General features: G+C 45.8%; 1 protein-coding gene and 1 long non-coding RNA gene across 2 annotated transcripts in view; both read left to right on the top strand.

Annotated features, from left to right (window-relative positions):
- Positions 1-15,664: 15,664 nt before the first annotated feature.
- On the top strand, positions 15,665-18,182 carry LOC126328850 (uncharacterized). The gene is made up of 2 exons (XR_007562014.1): positions 15,665-15,913; positions 18,079-18,182. It is a non-coding gene; the product is annotated as an uncharacterized LOC126328850 (long non-coding RNA).
- Positions 18,183-18,535: 353 nt separating this feature from the next.
- LOC126328694 (uncharacterized) overlaps positions 18,536-19,772 on the top strand; it is a 145,075-nt gene continuing 143,838 nt past the window's right edge. Inside the window, exon 1 of the mRNA XM_049996065.1 lies at positions 18,536-18,594. The gene's annotated coding sequence lies outside the window, so the exon portion shown is untranslated. The remainder of the gene's footprint in view (positions 18,595-19,772) is intronic.

The following is a 19,772-nucleotide window of genomic DNA, read 5'->3' as shown; positions in this document are numbered from 1 at the left end:
GAGATTAGACTCCCTGGCTGACGCTGATGCTGAAAAGACTAGCCTATCTTTGGCTCGAGGTGGTGCAATTTAGTCAAAATATATCTTTCTCTCTTTTACAGGAACCGCAGGAATGACATAGGACCAATCAACAAGAGTGGTAGTAGCTGATGTAACCCGAAAAAGAGAAAGACACACTCTGTTGAGGGATTAGTAAAACTTAATCCCTCAGCAGGTCAGGCCAAGACGTGGTTGGCCTGTAATGAGGTTGTTGGCCCCCAGTCCACGGAAGAGCCGGTTGCGGGAGCGTCCCGTCTTTTCGTAGAATTTCCTGGCGATGGCCCGAAAAGTGTCTCTGAGAGGCAGGATCCCGGTGCCCACGTGGAGTTGGCGCTTCGAGAAGCCCCCAGTCCACGGATGAGCCGGTTGCGGGAGCGTCCCGTCTTTTCGTAGAATTTCCTGGCGATGGCACGAAAAGTGTCTCTGAGAGGCAGGATCCCGGTGCCCACGTGGAGTTGGCGCGTCGAGAAGTGCCTCGGAAGATGCAGCGCATACAGAACCGCCCCCTGAAGACTGCTATGCAGAGTCACAATGTGAGCATCCTCGGCTTTCCCCCAACCACGGCCACATACTGTAACAGTGGGCGATCCAATGTTAGGTAAGCGTGATGCCATGTTGCGGTGGCAATGACGACTGTGGGTTTGGCAGCGGATACAAGGCACGAAGGCGTCCTATTGCTCTCCCTTTCACATCACGAATGTGATGCTTCCAGGTGAGCCTGCGGTCTAGGATAACCCGCAGGTATTTCACCGTCCCACTCCATGGGATAGGTTCTCCCAGGATTTAGATTGGCGTAAGCCCTGGCGGCAGAAGTCGTCGGGTGAAGATGACTGCCTGGCTCGTTGTGGCGTTGAATTTCAGCCGCCACGTTGTTGCCCATGAGCCCGAGGCGTCACTCCCGTGTTGGAGGCTGTTTCTCAGCACTTAGGCGTTCATGCTGCTAGTGAACAGGGCTGTATCATCAGCGTACCGCACCAGTTCGACTGCTGCTACGCGCCGGTAGTGTACAGGGATTACAGCGAGGGGCCGAGAATCGACCCCTGCGGCACTCCTGCACGTATCTACCTGTCTGTGGACGTACCGTCGTCAGCCCTCTCGTGAAAGGTTCGTGCAGACAGGTACGACCGCAGCATCGTCCCTTGTTCATAAAGTTTGAACTCGAGACCGTCGTGCCACACCGAGTCCAACTCTCGGGAGACCTCGAGGAACATTGCCCCAAAGTGTTCCCTTGTTTCCAATGCCCTCATCGCTGGTTCTACCACCCGCAAGAGCTGATGGGAAGTGGCATGTTCTTCTCGAAACCCGAACTGCTCGTCCGGGTGATGCCCTCCTGGGTGAAGTGTCGCCTCAGTCTTCTCGCGTACAGGCTCTCGAAAACTTTCGAGAGTGACGAGAGGAGGCTTATGGGTCGGTAACTCGATGCCTGGCGTGGGTCCTTGACGGATTTCAGAATGGCCACGACCTCTGCGTGTTTCCACGCAGAGGAGTAGACACCTGATCGGAGAATCTCGTTGGAAGCATAGCCACGTTGCCGGTGTAATCCCAGTGGAAGGTTCTTCAGCAGGAGGTACGTGACGCTATCGCTGCCTCCACCCTTCTTGGGGTTCAGCGAGTGAAGCTGCACAGCAACGTCCTCCTCCGTTATCGGCTCGATAACGCCGCCTTCCTCCCTTACGGCGCGGGAGGTTTGTAGTTGCTCGTGGACCCGCCGTATGTGGTCGTCGTCGATGACGTCGGCCACCTGTGTGACGTTCGCTGCAAATGCATCGACCAGGACGCTGTCTTGCACGTCGGGGTCGCTGGCGAAGTCGTTCCCGATCTGTAAGGGCGGTATTCGCTGTCGCCGGCGTAGGAAGGACTTTACCACCCTTTATGCTCTGCCATCCTCAGGATTGAGAGTAGGCACGAGGTATTCCCATTCCTTTTTCCTGTGTTGCTCGACTGCTGCCTTAATTTCCCGTCTCATGCGGTTTAAGCGGCGCTTCGTGTCTGGTTGGCGAGTGAGCTGCCATTCACGAAACAGTCGGTTGTTCTCGGTGATCGCGTCCAGGACAGGGCGCGGTAACCGTAGCGAGAAGCCTCGTGGTCCTCGGCGGTGTCTCGGCGTGGCTTCCTCTGCTGCTCTGAGTATTCTTCGGGTGAAGAATGCTAGGGCGGGGTCTGCCCCTACCTCATCGGGGTTTGGCGCGTCCTCGAGCAGTTGGAGGGCTTTCGTCTGAAAGCGCTCGGTGTCGAGCCTGCGATAGCTCGGACGGCTCTCTGGAAGAGAAGATGCGACCACGTCGAGGCCAAAAATGACCGGTAAGTGGTCGGAGGAGAGGACGTTACGCGTCTCGGCGGTCGCGAATTGCCTGATGCCCTTCAGAAGAGCAATGTCGAGCACGTCTAGTTGTGCCCGTACAGGGAGATCGTGGGGCCAATCGGCCACACGGTGATCGCGCCGTTGCGGTGAACAACGTAGGAGAGGCGGCGTCCGCTGCGGTTAACAGAGAGTTCCATTCGGTGTGTTTCGCATTGAAATCCCCGGCAATGAAAGCTCGCCCCTCCAGCGACAGCAGGGCGTCAAAGTCGGCTTCGTCTAGCGGCCTGCCAGGCTGCCGGTACACCGACGTGAAAAGAATCTTTCCGTCGGTGGTGTCGACGGCCACTCCTGTGGCCTCCAGCGCGTCGAGCGCCGACAGTTGAACCCGGTGGTGGCGCAGTGGCTTATTCATGTAGATGGCAGTGCCGCCCCCGTGGGTGGCTCTGTCATCTCGGTAGCAGCAAAAATGTGCTGCTCGCACGTCGATCCCGGGTTTGAAGGTCTCCTGCACTCGATCGCGGGTTTGAAGGTCTCCTGCACGAGGCAGATGAGCTGAGCGACCGCAGAAGCGCGGCCAGCTCGGTGGTGTCTTCCTTCGCCGTTTTGGGAAGGTTTGACTACTCCGCGGCGTTTCCCGTAGTCGGCAGCGGATCTGACTGCTGGGAACGTCCTGCGCGGGCGGCAACCCTCCCTCCAGCTGCGGGCGCCGGCAAGCCGGGGGCGAGGGCAGCTGCGACGGCTTCGGTGCCGGTGAGGCCTCCCCTGCTTCGGTCATTAGCGTATGACTTAGGCAAAGGTAAGAAAAAAGGGAACAGGAAACCACAGGAAACCAGCAGCAATGGGAGCGAAACTCAGAAAGTGGGGAAACTAAAAACAGAAGGGACGCTTTAAAAGAAACACTGTAGAAGAGGAGTTGTTTGTCCCCAAAAGGAGCTTCAAATGACTGACGTCATCTGACTGGTACTAATGAACTCGAGAACGCGATCGGCAGAGTGCGTGTCATCTGCTAAAATGCGAGATATATCAGGCGACAGCTGTAGACGGGCGCGTAATGGATTAAAATAGGGGCACTCAAGTTAAAGGTGTCTCACTGTCCACAGTTGAGAGCAGTGGGGACAAAGCAAGGGACAATCGCCACTTAAAAGATGTCGATGGCTAAAAAGACAGTGCCCTATCCGGAATCTACTTAAAATTTCCTCCCGACCGCGTCGTCGGGAGGAGGTAGAGGTCCAAGAACAGGGAAGAGCTTTCACGTCCCGCAATTTATTATGGAGAAGTGTCGACCAATATGCGTGCCATAAAAGAACAACACGACGATATAAAACACTGAGTAGTCCGGCGAAGGGAATCGATCGAATAGCGGGCTGAAGAAGAGAGACTGCAGCCTTGGCCGCTATATCGGCCGCCTCATTTCCAGAGATACCAACGTGTCCTGGGATCCAGAGGAACGCCACCGAGACGCCCCCCAACTGGAGCAAGTGAGGCAGTCCTGAATCCGGTGGACAGGGTACAGAGCTTGGAGACTGAGGAGAGAGCTGAGAGAATCTGAACAGATAACATACTGTATCCGCTGATGGTGACGGATGTATTCGACAGCCTGGAGAACAGCGTAAAGCTCAGCAGTATAAACCGAACACTGGTCGGGAAGCCGAAATCGATTTGGGGTGTCGCCAACAAATAGGCACTCCCTACACCTAACGATGTTTTCGAGTCATCAGTGTAAATAAATGTGGCATCCTTCATTTGTGTGCATCGAGCAGAAAATACCCGACAATAAACAAGATAAGGGGTAGCATCCTTGGAAAAATAACAAAGGTCACGGAGCAGGCAGGTCCGGGGCCGGAGCCAAGGCGGTGCTGTACCCCAAGTTGTCAAGAAAGTCTTAGGAAAGTGGAAGGAAAGAGAATGTAGCAGTTGACGGACGCGGACTCCCGGTGGTAGTAGGGAGGAAGGCGGCCTGCATACCTTAAATCAAAGGAGGCGTTGAAAAAAATGTCATGGGCCGGATTAGCAGGCATGGAAGACAAACGGCTAGCATAACGACTTAGAAGGACAGCTCGCCGATTGGACAGTGGAGGTTCAGCAGTCTCAGCGTAAAGGCAATCCACAGGGCTGGTGTAGAAAACTCCAGACACTAAACGTAATCCACGGTGGTGTATAGAGTCGAGACGCCGAAGAATAGACGGCCGAGCAGAGGAATCAACTATGCTTCCATAGTCCAATTTCGAGCACACTAAGGCGCGATAGAGGCGGAGAAGCACCACTCGGTCCGCTCCACAGAAGGTACCATTCAGGACATGGTGCGTATTGAGGGATCGCAGACAGCGAGCCGAAAGATAGAAAACCGTGCTGGTCCTCCCATGTTCCCTGACGTAAGACCCAAGAAATTAGCGTCGTCCGAAAACGGAAGGTTGACAGGTCCTAGATGTAAGGAAGGTGGAAGAAACTCCGTACGACGCCAAAAATTAACACAAACGGTCTTGCTGGGAAAAAAGCGGAAGCCGGTTTCGATGCTCCAAGAATGGAGGCGATCGAGACAGCCTTGAAGACGTCGTTCAAGAAGGTTGGTCCGTTGAGAGCTGTAGAAGATCGCAAAATCGCCCACAAAGAGTGAGCCTGAGACATCAGGAAGGAGACAATCCACAATTGGATTTATGGCAATGGCGAACCGTACAACACTTAGCACGGAGCCATGGGGTACCCCGTTTTCTTGGGAGAAAGTACGGGAGAGAGTAGTGTTCACACGCACTCTAAATGTGCGCTCTCCCATAAATTCGCGAAGAAAAAGGGGCAGCCGACATCGAAAGCCCCAAGAGAACAGTGTGCGGAGGATGCCTGTCCTCCAACAGGTATCGTATGCTCTCTCCAGATCAAAAAATATTGCTACTGTTGGGCGGTCCCTGAGAAAATTGTTCATGATATAAGTGGAGAGAGCAAAAAGATGATCAACTGCAGAACGATGCTTTCGTAACCGCATTGGGAAGGTGTTAATAGACTTCTGGACTCCAGCCACCAGGCTAAACAGCAGTTCACCATACGCTCCAATACCTTACATACACTACTGGTGAGAGAAATGGGGCGATAGCTAGAGGGGAGATGTTTGTCCTTTCCAGGTTTAGGAACAGGAACGACGATAGCTTCACGCCAAATACTTGGAAAAGTACTGTCGGTAGAAGTTCGATTATAAAGGCGAAGGAGGTAATGCAGACTATGGTATGATAAATGCAGCAACGTTTGGATGTGGATACGATCTGGTTGTGGGGCGGAAGAGCGAGAAGAAGAGAGTGCGTGTAGGAGTTCCCGCATGGAGAAAAGAGTATTATAGCTTTCGCGATTTTGAGAGGAGAAAGCAAGAGGTTGCACCTCCGCTGCACGTTTCTTCGGCAGAAAAGCTGGTGGGTGATTTGAAGAGCTTGAAATCTCAGCGAAATTTTGATCCAATGAGTTAGAAATTGCAACGGGGTCCACTAATGTATCATGCGTGATAGTGATCCCACAGACCAGGGAGAAAGTAGGCGTCCCAGATAACCGTCAAAATCCGACTCCAAACTTCCGAGGAGGGAGTGAAGGTGTTAAATGAGCTAGTAAAGAAGTCCCAGCTTGCCTTCTTGCTATCGTGGATGACGCGACGGCATGGAACTGCTCATAGCGGATACAGTTGGCCAAATTAGGATGGTGCCGGAAAACGCGGAGTGCACGTCGCCGCTCACGTATTGCGTCACGGCATGCCTTGTTCCACCAAGGAACTGGGGGACGCTGGGGCAATTCGGAGGTATGAAGTATTGAACGTTCCGCAGCTGTAAGAATAACGTTTGTAATATGTGTGACCTCATCTTCGACTCTAGGAAAGTGATGGTCATCGAATGTCGCTAGGGATGAAAAAAGTGTCCAATCGGCTTGGGCAAACTTCCAGCGTCTAGGGCGCATATATGGCAGTTGGGGCTGCAATCGAAGGACACATGGAAAGTGGTCACTCGAGTGTGTATCAGCAAGGGTGAACCATTCGAGCCGCCGAGCGAGCGGAACAGTACCGACCGAAAGAGAGAGGTCCAAATGAGAGAAATTTGTGATGGAGACAGACAAAAATGTAGGGTCCACAGTGTTGAGGCAAACAAGATCCGCCTGGTGGAAGACATCCATCAATAGTGAGCCCCGCGGAAAAGGATGCGGAGATCCCCAAAGCGGGTGGTGAGCATTCAAGTCCCCAACCAGTAAATAGGGGGGGCGGAAGCTGACCAAGAAGATGGAGATCAGCGCTTGCCATAGGTGTGGACGATGGAATGTATACAGTACAAAGAGAGAAGGTGTATCCAGAAAGGGAAAGAGGGACAGCGACAGCTTGGAAGTAAGTGTTTAAGGGGATTGGGTGATAATGGACAGTATCATGGAGAAGAATCATGATTCCTCCATGTGCTGGAGTGCCTTCAACAGAGGGAGGATCAAATCGGACTGACTGAAAATGGGGGAAAACAAAGCGATCGTCGGGACGCAGCTTTGTTTCCTGAAGACAGAAGATGACCGGCGAGTAAGATCAAAAGATGATCGACAATACATAAACACTGGCTCGAATGCAGCAGCCCGCATGTCGTGGTCGTGCGGTAGCGTTCTCGCTTCCGACGCCCGGGTTCCCGGGTTTGATTCCCTGCGGTGTCAGGGATTTTCTCTGCCTCGTGATGGCTGGGTGTTGTGTGATGTGCTTAGGTTAGTTGGGTTTAAGTAGTTCTAAGCTCTAGGGGACTGTTAAGTCCCATAGTGCCCAGAGCCATTTGAACCATTTCGAATGCAGCAGAAATTCCAATGTACACTCCTGGAAATGGAAAAAAGAACACATTGACACCGGTGTGTCAGACCCACCATACTTGGTCCGGACACTGCGAGAGGGCTGTACAAGTAATGATCACACGCACGGCACAGCGGACACACCAGGAACCGCGGTGTTGGCCGTCGAATGGCGCTAGCTGCGCATCATTTGTGTACCGCCGCCGTCAGTGTCAGCCAGTTTGCCGTGGCATACGGAGCTGCATCGCAGTCTTTAACACTGGTAGCATGCCGCGACAGCGTGGACGTGAACCGTATGTGCAGTTGACGGACTTTTAGCGAGGGCATATAGAGGGCATGCGGGAGGCCGGGTGGACGTACCGCCGAATTGCTCAACACGTGGGGCGTGAGGTCTCCACAGTACATCGATGTTGTCGCCAGTGGTCGGCGGAAGGTGCACGTGCCCGTCGACCTGGGACCGGACCGCAGCGACGCACGGATGCACGCCAAGACCGTAGTGCCGTAGGGGACCTCACCGCCACTTCCCAGCAAATTAGGGACACTGTTGCTCCTGGGGTATCGGCGAGGACCATTCGCAACCGTCTCCATGAAGCTGGGCTACGGTCCCGCACACCGTTAGGCCGTCTTCCGCTCACGCCCCAACATCGTGCAGCCCGCCTCCAGTGGTGTCGCGACAGGCGTGAATGGAGGGACGAATGGAGACGTGTCGTCTTCAGCGATGAGAGTCGCTTCTGCGTTGGTGCCAATGGTGGTCATATGCGTGTTTGGCACCGTGCAGGTGAGTGCCACAATCAGGACTGCATACGACCGAGGCACACAGGGCCAACACCCGGCATCATGGTGTGGGGAGCGATCTCCTACACTGGCCGTACACCTCTGGTGATCGTCGAGGGGACACTGAATAGTGCACGGTACATCCAAACCGTCATCGAATCCATCGTTCTACCATTTCTAGACCGGCAAGGGAACTTGCTGTTCCAAAAGGACAATGCACGTCCGCATGTATCCCGTGCCACCCAACGTGCTCTAGAAGGTGTAAGTCAACTACCCTGGCCAGCAAGATCTCCGGATCTGTCCCCCATTGAGCATGTTTGGGACTGGATGAAGCGTCGGCTCACGCGGTCTGCACGTCCAGCACGAACGCTGGTCCAACTGAGGCGCCAGGTGGAAATGGCATGGCAAGCCGTTCCACAGGACAAAATCCAGGATCTCTACGATCGTCATCATGGGAGAATAGCAGCCTGCATTGCTCCGAAAGATGGATATACACTGTACTAGTGCCGACATTGTGCATGCTCTGTTGCCTGTGTCTATGTGCCTGTGGTTCTGTCAGTGTGATCATGTGATGTATCTGACCCCAGGAATGTGTCAATAAAGTTTCCCCTTCCTGGGACAATGAATTCACGGTGTTCTTATTTCAATTTCCAGGAGTGTATAATGGACATAGGAGGACAGAAATGGGAAGAATGAGACCAAGGTTGCTCTCCACTCAACGACTGCTAAGATCCGGCGACCGACAGCCAGGAATGGTATTCAGCCGAAGGCAGAAGATACTGATCCGTAGCTTGTTCGGAAGATGCTCCTGCCACCAGCGATCGGAACCACTTCTGGTCTTCCAGGAATGGTTCCAACACAAACTGTTTAAAGCATTAATCCCCCTGGACAGAAGTCTTCGTAGTGCCTTCTGCATTCAATCCCGATGCAATTTCTGTGTCCCATCGACAATGTGAAGGTCCGAGAATTACAGTAAACCTGTGCTGGTGCATCGTAATCTACTCCTGTTCTCCCAGGAAATGTTCAAAACACAGACCGATTGAAGCCTTACTCCCCCTGGACAGAAGACGGCACTGTGCATTTTTTATTCAATCCCGATCCTGTTACTGTGGTTGATCGTCAATAAGAAGGTCTACGGGTTACAGTAAACATTCAGTGGTTAAATGGACTCTACTACTGAACTCGCAGGAAAGGTTCCAAGAACTGACAGTTTGAAACGTTACTTTCCTGGACATAAGTCGGCACTGCGCATTTTGTCATCAATCCCGATGCAATTGATGTGTTTCATCGTCGTTATGAAGTTCCAAGGGTTACAGTGAGCCTGTAGAGGTGCATCTGAATGTACTACTAGACTCCCAGGAAAGGTTCCAAGTACAGACCGTTTGAAGCGTTACTCCTCCTGGGCAGAAATCGTCATTGTACCTTTTGTATTTAATCCCGAAGCAATTTCTGTGTATCATCGTTAATGCGAAGGTCCAAGGGTAAGAGTAAACCAGCAGTGGTGGATCGGAATCTACTACTGGACTCCCAGGAAATGTTCCAGCACAGACCGTATGATGCGTTACCCCCCCCCCCCCCTCCCCCCCGCACTGATGTCAGCATTGTGCCTTTTTTATTCACTCCCGATGCAATTTCTGTGTTTCATCGACAATGTGAAGATCGAAGTGTTCAACCTCTTTGGTTTTCGGATTTTTATATTTCCTGTCAGTATTTGTTCTACATGAACCGGGCGTTGCCTGCTTTCCATGAATTATCTTTCTTACCATTTTTGTCGTCTATGGTGCAGACACTGAAAATAAGCAAAATTCTTTAGAAAACGGTAGTTTTGTTTACAAGAAACCAATTATCACGAAAGTGCATTTCATCCTGTGTTTATAATGTTTATAACAGTTGTATATTACTTGTGATGTTTATGGGATATTTCGGGTACTTTGTGTGAAATTTCAGATACGTGAAAGTAATTATATGCAATATTACGTATTTATATGTAATCGGCAGGGCAGTATATGGTCAGTTGAAATTTATTTCGTTCTCAGCTCTGTCTGCGGTATAAGAGGATAGGGCTAATATTTATTTTCTTCCAAATTTCGCACGGGCAATATCGGACGTGTGTACATCTTCTTCCCTTGCTTTCTGTTCTTACGTAAAAGTTTTCCCATCATTCTTATCTCCATTACATCTGTGCCATTATGTTGTACATTGTACTAGAACTCTGTATTCCTTACTGTAACTTCATCGTCATTCGCAAATTTTACGTAATTAAGGAAAATTTGAAATTTTTTCTGTGTATTCTAGTGTCTAATGTTAGTTTTTGTTGTCCGTTTTCGTGACAACTATTTTGCGTAACACACAGCATAATGGCGTGGGATAACCGTAACCGTTGTATCATGATATAAATTTAGGGACGTAGCCGGTGTTTTCTATTCTGATAAGCGATTTCGATCATAAACATATCTAGTGCTGAAGCTTTACTCAATGTATCCGCACTGGGTAGCCGTGCAGTCTCAGGCGTCTTGTCGCGGTTTGCGCATCTTCCCCCTTCGGAGGTTCGAGTCCTCCCTCGAATATGGTGTGTTTGTGTTGTCCTTAGTTTAAGTTAGATTAAGTAGTGCGTAAGCCTAGGGACCGATGACCTCAGCACTTTAGTCCCATAGTCCTTACCCAAATTTCCAAAAGTCAGTTTAGCAGACACCTTTGTTCCATACCCCAAATCTGTGGGTCGATCTTCAGGACATGTTAAAGTTGCTGTGGTGTGCGTACTGTAAGACCTTCGTTACACACACCATTAGATTATTTGACTTGTCACTCTAACGAAGTAGGCGAGTATCAGCAATATGTCTCGTGGTCTTATCGTGGCTTGTGTATCTTCCGCCGTTAGGTCAGACGATAGAAATGCCACTTGCACGCTTATAGTAGCAGATTGATGGTGACCAGCTTTAAACAGAACATGATTAATTTTCACATACATTTATTAAAATCATAAAAATCATAGACATTACGTAACTTGAATCTGGATGCTATTTACAATTGACAATCTGAAGTTCCTTTGGTCTTGGTATGTTAATCTTATTCTCACATATCTCTAATACTTGACAAAGTGTCTATACATTTGTCTTCATGGCTATGTGCAGGAATATGATAATCTTATTTGGTACAGACTGGTACAGACTGACTGGAGGTCTGCACACTCATTATAATACCTCGCACGTTCAGGTATCACTGCGCAAGTGTGATCCGCGAGGAGAAAAGGATCTACGTTAGCAGAAATCTCATTGGCTGCGTTACATATTATTACACGGATTGGCGGAAGGAGAATTTGGTCCGTCTCTAAGACAGCGCCATCTCTTAGTGCCGAGATGGATGAGCGCTGCGCCTGCGCTGTTGTGGTTAGCGGAGCGCGCTCTAGTGGGAAATTTGTGTACGCACTGACTACGTGGAACTATGTACACAACAGTTGCCAAGGAAAGCACAACACTTTAAGAAAGTAGTAACATGGAAATATTCTAAAACATACAGGAACAGAGATACTGCAACTGTTCGCTTACTACCCCAAAACTAGTTTCAGAGGTAGCTCATGAACACATTCTCATTAATGCAGATCCACAAATCACTAACAGAGTTTAAAGTGGCTTTAACGTCTTTATTGCATTTCCAGCTTTTAGTTTCGCATAACATAGTACCAATTATAGGATCTTTTATCGTGTGTATCATAATGACCGTTAAGGTTTGAGTGAACCTGTGGACCGAGCGCTTGTACTCAACAACATCAACTAAGATAACTTGCAAAAGTAAGAAGCAACCTTTCTATAGATGATGAGGACTAACGTGACAGTATAAACATATTTTAGTTTCCTGTCATGAGTAATTTGAATTATGTATGTACAAGGTCAAGCTGTTGAGACAGGAGATCAAAAATACTGGACGTATCCGAGCTTGTGAAGTTCTTCGTGTGCAGCTAATGAGTGTTTCAGAATAAGGATTTCGTGATCACCAGCCGTTCGTTACAGAATAAACTAATAATGACGATTAATTCAACTTTCTACCACATTTACCTACTTTTTCACATTTACAATTTCACAATAGTAAAAAGTCCTTTGATGCACAATCAACAAAACATTGGAAAAAAAATTCTGTTACTTTTTCCCTCGCACAGTGGTATAGTACAGTGATGTGTTTCTCTATGGCTGCGGGAACAGTCAGCACAGAGTCGTTGGGGCAGTCTGCCACCACACTTAGTTACCCCAGATACCAGAGGAATATTGGCCTGTTCTTCGTCAGTAAACTTATTCGCATTGCTGTGTATCAGTGTGACACTGTCGAAAATCTAATCTCAGGCACAAAATTACTGAACCATACTGAATACAATACTGAGGACGACGAGTCTGGCGGGCTTATTATTATCAACAGAAAGTAGGATAAATAAATGGCATAAACTTCTTTCCAAACAAGACACACAGCACATACAGTGGACACTTGCAATGTTGCGCATATAATTTCCGTGCAGTACAGATACAAACAGAAACGGAATAGAAAACCTAACGAAGTGCAATTACTAGCGAAAAAGCTACCAGAACCAATGGATCACTGATGCCAAAATGATGAAAAAATGTCCTGCCAAACCTCCGAAATTTTATCGCTGCAGTTCTACTTCACCTAGCCTGAAGAATCCTGACTGATATACTTCACACTCGACTGTTACCTAGAGTAATACAGCTCTTGCAACTACTATCCAATAGTTGTGAAAAGAGCCATCATGAAGTCATAATGTTTACGTTCTAATAAAGACGCCCTTCCTTTCCTCATCTCAATATATTACAACACGACCTCCTGTTGAAAACAGAAATAATATTACACGGGATTCATTCGCAGTTGCGAACACGAACATAAACCAGTTGATTACAATTGACGATCGCTAAGTTTGTAGCTGCAGAAACACCTCTCATCAGTTGGTTCACAATAGAGGTGGGCCAAACGGTTGTTCTGGAGTAAGCGTTATCACAGTTCCAGTTATTCTCTGATAACCGTTATTGTTATCGGTTATTAATAACTGCCAAGTTATATTTCGCTAGCGAATACCGAATACTGCGAGAGTTAAATAACGACATAGTTGGAATCCATCAGTTTAGTTATCAGTATAACTGCGAGTAGTGGAAATGGCTGGAATGTCGTATGAATCGTGTCATAAGCTTAGCTTATTAACTCCGAGTACATATTAGTTGATGTTAGAACGATTATTAGTGTTTCATATTATATGTTTGTAAGTTATCGGTCGCTATTAGAAATATTATCTTCGCAGCTGCATCAGAAAGTACGTGGAACTTCGCCACAGCACTGTTTAAGTAAAATGTTAACAACGTGCGTTTTTAAGTGTGAAGTAATATGTAAACTGAGTACTGTAGGTTAAATAGGTTAAATTCGAAGCTCTATTTCTTGTGCTGCTCACATAATAGAATTAAGTGTACAGCCTTGTAATACAACAAAAAGTGTACGTAATGTGACAGATTCGTTTACTCCGGTGCTGTAAAAGATAGTCCTAGTGGGGAAAAGTATGAGTACGCTAATCCAAGTTTTATGTGAGATTTGGAAACTGCTCGATTTCTCCAGCTACAACATCTTTATAACATATGAAGACATGCAGATTGAAAAGGTTGATTGTGTTAAATTTCTGGGACTACAACTCGATAATAAATTCAGTTGGGAAGGGCATATCACATTTTTTCACTATTATTTCATAAGGGAGCATATTCAGTGGCAACTGATTAAATGTAGGTAAAGTTTTTTGCATGTAAAAGTGTGTAATAAAAATCGTTTGTGGTTTAAATTCAAAAACATCATGTAGGAACCTGTTCAAGGAACTTTGTATTCTAACCACTGCTTCCTAGTATATTTGTCCCTGAATGAAATTTCTTAGAAGTAATTCCAACCAATAGCTCAATGCATAATATCAGTACCGTACTAGAAATAGGGACAGCAATCTACATAAAGACCTAAAATCACTTACCTTGGTCCAAAAGGGGTCCAATATTCAGTAACATGCATTTTCAATAAACTGCCAGCACGTCAGAAACCAATAAAAACTTGGTTTCAGATAAAGCACGGTTTACAGTGTGTTTGAAAGACTTTTTGATACAGAAGTGTGATTCCACCCGTCATCAATATGCCGGAAATGGCTATTTTAGGTGTGTCCATGACATCACTACACACATACACATGGCAACAAACACGAAGACACATATAAATAATACAATAACATCAACCACCAAAAATACTATCAAACCAACGGGACAACTGCGGGAAGTTGGGGGTTTTAGGGTGAGGACAATCTAGTAAAAAAAAAAAAATAATAATAATAAATAAAAAACCCATGATCCCAAAACACAAAATGAAGAACAAAAAGAAAAAATAATATAGCACTCTGCTACACCAACAAAAATCTTCCCTTGAACACTATAGGCCAACCATAGGTGACCATACCAAAACACAAATACCTACAACTAAAAGCACGAAAATTGGAATAGGACATTTCCCTTGACCTACATAGGTAAATCTCAGATGACAATAGCAAAACAACACATACAACTATGAAAATAGGAATCGGTCATTTCCGGTGACCTATATAAGTCCTCCACAGCTACTGATGCCAAAAAACCAACACCAACAACTGCGAAAAATAAAACCACAATCCCAAAAGCCCACAAATCAATCATCCCTACATAAATTAGATCACATTCAATACTCCATGAATACACAAAACATCACAGCTAGAAAAAAAATTAATTACCAACAGTAAATTCCGGCACTGCAAACTAGATCGATCAGCCCCCTCCCCCCCCACACACACACAAACCAACTCATTAACACCGTGTCATAATGACATTCACACACCACAACACCTTTTTACGTGGAAGCAGATGGGTGGAATCGGACGCTTCCATTGACCGCTCCTTCTACTCTGTAGATGAATATCATAACAGAGATTGAAAGACCAGCTTAGGCAAAAGTTCTGCTATAGTTCAGTTTTGACAGCACTTGGTTGCAGCAGTCAAGATCGGGTATTCTGTGTATGATAAATTTATTAAAAGTACGTAACTCTGTTTTATTCTGTAAATATTGGCAGTTACTGTAATATATTCACATATTTTGACAATCTCCTGACAAATGATGAGGATAATAATTATTATATTCAACTGTATTATTTTACTCTTCCTGACATGTTATTTGTCATTCGCAATGGCCAGCAGCTATTTCTGAAGAAGTACGTAAATATTTGTTCGCTCCAGTAACTATCGCCTCTGAAATATCACCGGGGTCTAACACTGGAGTCACTGTGTCAGGAACACAGACACACAGTTATTCCGTTACCAACTTCCAGGTTACCTGTAATGGTGGCCCGATAACTGCCAGAGAGCGAGAACTGTGAGCCAGTAACGATAACTGCCAGAGGAAAATACCGATCTCTGACAGTTATTTCCATAGTCGCTCAAATTCCTTATGGTACCTCTCTTTACACTACCCGTCCAAGCTAAATTGACATTTGAGGTGGTGGCTTAAGGGAACGACCGTACTTGTTAATGCCTGTACTGCAGCTCCTTTCAGCCACCGCTCGGACATTAACTTCATTTAATTGTTTGTGCTAAAAGTAACGAAGACGCACGATATAGTACACAATTCTTATCAACAGATGGCGCACAGTCTCACAGTTATTCCCATGGCCTATAGAACGCCTACCAAATGATCTACCCTCTCCCTAGTTCCTAGCCAGATCTCCAATGAGTTGACAGAAAAGCGTAGTACGATCTTCGGTCAACAGATGTTGCGAGGCACTGTTGACATTAGACAGTTATTGAAATAACTGCTTGTATCAGAGGAACGGTTATCGCAGTAACCGTTACTTCTCAGTAACTGGTTATTTCTATCAGTTACGTTTTTTTTTTTTTTGCCACCACCAGCAGTATTGCAGATGCTTTTCCAGACGTGAAGTTGCCGGAGTAATACGTGCACTTGCGCCGGAATGGAAAGGTAATGATCACGTCCCATACAGTATTACATAAAGTGCGTAGCTACAGTAATTACATGTGTTGGAAGTTACAGAACTATAAAAGTTCTCGTTGTTTCGCACAGAATCAAAGTCAGTTCGAGTTGCTATAGGTGTAAAGCTGTCAGTGACATTCAGCTTTGGAGGCAGTGGTATTATTTATTACAAGACCAATGCAAAGATGCACGCTTGCTACAGTAAGCCTCCCTGCGTGAGGTAAAAATCAATGTATTACTTGCGTGTGTGTTTCTGTACTGAAATTGCGTGTGGTAGGTTGTGCGAGTTTGTGTTCTTCCTGACCGGCATCTAAAAATTCTTATTTACTATTGAGTTAGCTTAACTAAAGATACAGTAACTCTAAGAGCCTCCCCAGCTAACATTAATAATTCAGTAGGACTTTACTGTATCATACTAACGTCACGCCACGTTACCAGAATCAATATCTGCTTTTCTTGTCAGCAGATGATGGGTTTGTATCCATTATCGTGACGCGAATAATGATTGATGTTTATGTGCGTAGTGGCATTGAACTTAAATGTCTCGTTTTGTCAGAATAAATCTCAAAACAAGACTATTTTTTTTTTCTTACGTTGATTTGATATTGGCAACATCCACAGTTTTGGGACAAAGTTTCCACAGATTTTTGTAGAATGTGCAAACAATCTGATTTTATATCTGCCAGTATGAGCTATTAGCCTGCAGCTTCTATATTCAATTATACAGCGAATTATATTTATTAATGTAGACTGTGGGGAACAGACCACGCTTTCTTGTCTGTTCCAATTCCACATAACTAGCTCTGCAGTCCCAGCTTTGTTATGTATGCATACTTAATGTATCTGCTATACCCCTGAACCATAATTCATTTTATACTGTACACAAGGAGAGAATCAAATGGTCCATGAAATAAGGTTATTTTGTATGGAAGACACTTGAGGAATGAACGACTTGTCAAAGCAGCGAAATTCCTATCTCAAATAATTTTCTGAGTCTGATACTTTCTGAAGGTTGGCTCGTCCTGTCTATTAATGTCTGGACATGAGGAAAAACTTTTTTTACTCAGCTCTTCAATTCATCCCCCTGACCCAATGTCAGTTTGTGTCCTTCAAATAGATCTGGTAGCCTGTATCAAACTCCAGCTGGCTTATAACCAATCTTTAGCTTTCTGTGGGTGCATAATGACCACTAAACTTCACATTAGAATGAGTGTCTGGTGCAGCTATTGTTTGATTTCAATGTGTAAATCATCTAAGAACCACAATTGAAAAACAACTTTCTCTACAGCATGAGATTTGTCACCTAAATCTCTTTTCGGTTTCCTCCCCTTCGATAAGATAACCACACCGTGACATCCTTCAACTCCCCTGCATCCCCCATGCCACTTTATCATAGGTGTTTCATGTTGGGCAAAGTCTCTTCTAGTTCTATGTTATAATTATTTGTTCTTTGTTTGGTATCTTGCTCTATCTTTTTTCTGGTGACTCTTTGCCCTTTTCTGTATATTGACAAGACACTCTTCTGGGGTGGCATTCCTGCAGGGCACATTTTACATGGTTTATACATTAATATGTCTATTAGTGAGGCATAGTGGACTACTCAGCATTTTTATTCTCTCTTTAGTTTTGTTTGATAGTGGGCTGCTTAATCAGAAAATATTTGAAGCTGGTGCTTTTGGTCTCTTCTTGAGCAACTAAGGAGAAATGACAGTTTAAAGTTCAGTAGGCATGTATGTTGTGACTGAAATCTGACAGTTGCCTTTCCACCGCCCACCTCCGCACCATCCTCCTCCCCTTCACCACCCCATTAGCCAAACGCAAGCACACACGAGAACAGAATGTCCTAGTAATTATTAAGACATACAACTTTATAAAATTAAAACAGTGAACACTAGCAAATTGTGTCACATAACATGTTCTTTATCCCTAGTGTACTTTTGAGGTGAAATTACATTTGAATCACATTTCAGTTACCTATTTGGTTTTTTTACCCATCAGCTGCGTTACAAGTGCACCACTTTTATTTTTCAGAATTGTTTGTTAGACATCGGAATTAATTTACATTTTTTATTTTTATCATAAATAAACTCTTAACTAAGTAACAGTACACTACTAAAAAGTACCTTTACACAGAATGTGCCTTTGTTTTATAGCAAATGACAGCAGTCTTTGGGACGATGAGACACTGAAAGCTGCTGGCATCAAAACCAGCAAACGTGGCCGTCCTCAGAACCGGTGCTTGAAACACTTACTAGGTAGTAACATTATAATTTACATATCTTTGTTAATTCTATACAACTCTGATAGATATTCAGAGTTATGTCACAGTTTTTACAAAAATTACTCCTCAGATTCAAATTTTTGTTGACTTCTGGTAAGTGTTCAATACCTGTGGCTTTTGAAGCTATGATAAATGTCCCCAACTTGCACTGTGAACCTTTGCCTTTCACTTGCATATGGTCTGCTGACTGAGCTACCCAAGTAAAAGTCATTTCTGCCAATAAATTTCTTTCAGAAATGTTTTAATCTTTTTCTGTTCACATTTCAGCTATTCTACATACATCTGTTCTCATACATAATGTTCTTTGTGCAGGTGAGGATAGTGCCACATATATAAAGCAGAGGGTGAAGAGGTTGAGACTAACAGAGTAGCGGAACATTCTATAGAGGTATGAAGTAGATTATTAAAATATCCTTGAAATAATGAAAAGTAATTTGGCCACAAAATTTGTTGTTTAAAGCAGAAGTTCTCATTAACCTCTCAAAGCTCTCTTTCTCCGGGTTTACTTTCAGGATGGTAACTTGATTTTAGGATCTGTTCAATTTAATAAACATGCAGAAACTTTACATTTTACACTAGTAAAGTTTTGTTCATCATCAGAAATGATTACTTCTTGGTTGCCAATATGTGGAGTGTAATTTTCAATTGCCTGTCATTGTCACTGCACTAGTGGCACTTTTCAATATATGTAAGTTGACAATACATTTAGAACTCACTGCACTGCTATGAGTATAATCATTGCAACCACGATTGTAGGTCGTGTCTACACCCAGCCAACTGTGTAGCCTGTCTGCCTTCTCTCTGCTGCATCAGTTTCAATAGTGACCATGCCACCTCTTCTGCTTGTTCTCTGCTCCGGACTGAGGATAGACAGAAGGAGAGTGACAAAACCTCTGTACAGGAGTATAATCCAGCCTCTGTGCCCTTAAGCAGTGATCCTTTGAAAGCTGTCACTCCGTAGCTGCTGAGGTGACACCCCTCCATTTCTTCCCCCTCTTCCCTTCCCTAATCATGACACTCTTCCAATGGAATGTTTGTGGCCTTCAATCCAAAAAGAGGACTTCTGTCTGCTCTTGGAATCGCAACCTCTGCTTGTTCTGTGCCTGCACAAAACAAAACTGCGTCCTAATGACTGCTTTGAGTTCTCGCATTTCTTTCTAGTCAGCTTTGAGATCCACCCCCATCCCCCAAACACTTCTTATACGTAATGTAGTAGACAGATTTTGCTTATTGAGGATGATGATCATAGTCTCCCTGACACACAGCTTCAAGCTATTCCAGTGCTCATTTTACCGCACCTGAACGTCTCCATTTGTACTGTTTACATCCCGCAGTCATTCAGTGTCATGGGCAGACGTCTTCCAGCTTATTAGGCTTCTTCTTCACCCCGTCCTGCTGCTCATTGACTAATGCACACCATCCCCTTTTAGGCTCTCCACTAACCTGTCATAGGTGCCATCTTGGCTGACATCCTCAATTACCTTAACCTCATTTGCTTTACCATGGGAGCACCCACATTCCTTCCAGACACTGTGCACTCCTACCTCCATCTACAGCTCTCTGGCA

The sequence above is a fragment of the Schistocerca gregaria genome, chromosome 1 (assembly GCF_023897955.1).
Source record: "Schistocerca gregaria isolate iqSchGreg1 chromosome 1, iqSchGreg1.2, whole genome shotgun sequence".
NCBI classification, from domain to species: Eukaryota; Metazoa; Arthropoda; class Insecta; order Orthoptera; family Acrididae; genus Schistocerca; species Schistocerca gregaria.
The sequence above is the reverse complement of the archived record's forward strand: the minus strand, read 5'-3'. Positions and strand labels throughout refer to the sequence as shown.